This window comes from Macrotis lagotis, chromosome X, assembly GCF_037893015.1.
Source record: "Macrotis lagotis isolate mMagLag1 chromosome X, bilby.v1.9.chrom.fasta, whole genome shotgun sequence".
Lineage (NCBI taxonomy): Eukaryota > Metazoa > Chordata > Mammalia > Peramelemorphia > Peramelidae > Macrotis > Macrotis lagotis.
In genome coordinates, this window is record NC_133666.1 from 62711207 (window position 1) to 62714708 (window position 3502).

Genomic DNA, 3502 nt, shown 5'->3' on the forward strand with positions numbered 1-3502 from the left:
GTCTAAAGGCATCATGCTCCTCTTCCCTAGAGTCCTTTGCTTACAGAGAAAAAACAAAGCTTTCATCAACAAGCACAATCCCCAGATCCTGGTGAATTGAACAGGCTGTCTTATTGTAACAGAGAGAGAGAGAGAGAGAGAGAGAGAGAGAGAGAGAGAGAGAGAGAGAGAGAGAGAGAGAGAGATTATGCAGCAAGAAAAACATTGTGGGATATGGGGAATATGAAGTAAAGTGAAGCCAGCAGGGACAAGTCACACTCCATGGAAGCCTCAGCCCAAAGGCTTCAGCCCCCAAACCAACCCATCAGCTCCCAGTCCAGCAGCTCTTTGCTACCCTTCTGGCTAAACTCAAGCCCCTTTTTGTACAGGGTCACCAAGCTGTTGCTGCTGCTGCCCTCCTCCATCCTTGAGCACAGCAACTCCAGATGCCAAAAGGGCTGTAGCTGCCCCAGTCACAGAAAAGAAAGTCTGAGCCTAAGTACAAGGAGGAGAACAAGGGGACAGGAAGAGAACTATCTAACAGATTGTAGAAACAGAGACCTAGGGAGAAGGCCAACTCCCCAAAACAAACAGCTGCAAGGGCTAGAGCAAAACCAGACAACAATAATCTAAACACAAGTCTACTTCTAAAGCAAGGGAATGACAGCTGGCTTAAGAGTTGCCATTGGGACAATGCAAGCAGCAAAAGCTAGCACCTTCTTACCTCTATGCCCCCAACCACACCCAGATTCCCCCCCAAACTAGTGAATTTCAAGGAGGTGGTTATACTCATAAACAAATCATCAGAAGAAACTGTTCCCAGAAGAGTCAAGTGTAGGAAACTGTAAATAAAACAGACCCTAAGTTTCCAAATTTGCTCTGAGCCTAGTCAGCTTCTTGTCCACCCAGTATTGGGAAGAGGACAACTAACTGAGAGAGGAGGGCTGCAAGCTGCTGCTACCACCACCATGTGAGGCTAAGGCTGCCCAGGAGGCCAAACATCCTAGACATAGATGATCATCCTAACCCACCCACTTGGCTTACTCCCTTTATATCTGATCTCAGGCCAAAGTGCTCACTTCTCAAACTGTTTCCAACTGGCCAGATTCTGAGTCCATGTGATAAGGTGGGTGAACTGGGTGATCTTCCTCCACTCTCTTCCAGGGCTGGGGGGCACTGGTCCTTTCATCAGATTGGACAAAGTCCCAGCTTGGAAAAAAGGTTGGAAGAGGAAGTGAAGAACTTTCCAAGTGAGGAGCTACAGGATCAACTACAGGAGCGCATACTGTCAAGTGGTCCTTTCCTTCATTCTGAAGAGGTGATAGAGAGGCCTGACCACCAACTCTTCAGATAAAACAGCAACTCTTATGCTGGTCTCCCATTGCCAGTTGAGGAAAACCCAACGTTCTCTTCCTTGGACCCAGCCACAGTTAGACATGCCATATTGGAGAATGGCATCAGCTACAGTCATAGGGCTCTGACCCTGGACACAGGCTTCAATTTCTGGTACTGACAGCTGGCTCTGCAGGAAGAGGTGCAGCTGGCTGTCGGAGAGGAGGACCACATTCTGCAGGACTTTCTCCATGAAATGCTGAAGACCTTGTCGCCGCTTCTCAATAAATTCATCAGAGTTGCCAAAGAAGGTGGACTTTCCAGGGAGTTCAGGTACAGGCGCTAAACCAGCATTTCTCTGGAGCTGCTTTCTCAGCCAGACAAACTCCCGATAGCGGCAATGCACACAAGATGTCTTAGCAGTAAAGGCCTTGCTGTTAGTATGGAGGAATATCTTGTAGTCCACATAAGAATTCCAGGAACCTTCATTCTGTACTCGGGGATCCTGGACCTGTACGGTAATCAATTGCTCCTGTTCTTGATTCTCCAGCATCCTATAGGAAGAGCCCATCAGAGAGGACCATCTCAGATGCATAGGCACAAATTAGCCTTGGAAAATCCTTTCTTCTTGTTAAGACCTTTGGCAATTCACCAGGACTACTGATAGGTACTTCAGGACATTTTCCCCCCAGGAGTGCCCCCACTTATACATGTGGGATAGTACAGTCTTCTAATTCACCATCTGAAGCCCTGGGATACGCCCCTCACCTGCAGGCCCACAGCCCAGCCAGACAGCCCAGATTGCAGGTTTCTTTTTCCAGGACACAATGCCCCAGGGCATGATGGGAAGAGGCGGCTAGAGAGCATTTCTTGATAAATTTGTCCTATATCCTTTTACTACAATAAAACTTTAGAAAAATTCTCCATTCAAATTTATTTTTAATCTTTGTCAAAAGAAAATTCCAATTTCTCTTTCATCCTCATAAATTTTTTTTAAAGAATCAAATTGTATAGTGTGGTTATATATAAGAGCATATCAAATGATTCCAAATCATATTTCAACCTGTTATCACCAAGAAGACTATGTTAAATGATCTGTATTTCTCAGTAAGCTAGCCACAAATGTAATAGCTCAGTACCAAGAGTGGGTTTGGGCACTACTCTTGCATTACAGCTTAGTCAATCATCATTTAGTCAATTATTTAGGTCTTCTATCCTCTTCATAATTTCATTGAAAGTAGAGTTTTCTCCCTGAATAATTTTCTACTCTTTCCCATAAGACATCCTGACATTGGTGAGAGAGAATTATGTCGACTATCCCTAAGTCTCAGAGAAATAGAAGAAAATGAACTTCAATTTTCATATAAATTTGGTTTAGATAAGCAACCACCAAAGGTAGCCAACTTAACCACAGAAATGAGTACAAAATGGGCAGGACATGAAGGAAGAGGAAATTTAGGACAAACTCCCCCTGATCACTACCACCAAATCCCAGTCATATGATTATTATAAAATGGACTTTTCTGGGGTAAAAGACAAAGCTCTCTTTTTATATAAAATTAATATGATACATTTGCTTTTCTGCCCTGTATCATCATCAAGAGTAATCCTTTATTCTGGAATGCTGAGCTTTAGCTGAAAAATATCCTTTTAATACTGGTTTCATGCTGAGAATTTATTCATGCTTCGACCATTAGTTATTGCCTACTTAGCAGTCCCAGAAAATCTCAGGAAGATAAAAAAGCACACAGTGTCCAGTAGAAACAAGAAACAGAGGGATGAAAGAAATACTAGTTTATTCATTCTTGCAATTATTTGAGCTAAATTTAAGGTAGTTCTGTCAGAGGAAGAATCAAAGAGAAAAGACTGAAATAATTACAAGGCCTATAATTTTTTAAGATTCTTTTTAGGAAAGCAGAGAGGCTTATGCAACTCATTAATGGCAATATCATACTAGGAGAATTAATAATCACTAAAAATAATACATTTACTTGATACAGTACCATTTTGAGGAAGTCAACTTGCTTCAAAGATAGTAATCGTATATTTTTCTATCTGGTACCAAAAGACCATGAGTTATTATCCCCATTTAACAAATAATTTTTGAAAAATAATTTGACTTCTCTAAATTTATCAAATTAAAGTTAAGCCTCCATTAAACAGAATCAAATTCTTGGGAACATTCAATTAC

The 3502-nt window shown here is 42.0% G+C and overlaps 1 pseudogene; it reads right to left on the bottom strand.

Moving 5' to 3' along the window:
• Positions 1-1061: 1061 nt before the first annotated feature.
• Positions 1062-1971, bottom strand: LOC141500778 (sorting nexin-11 pseudogene; annotated as a pseudogene).
• Positions 1972-3502: the final 1531 nt, after the last annotated feature.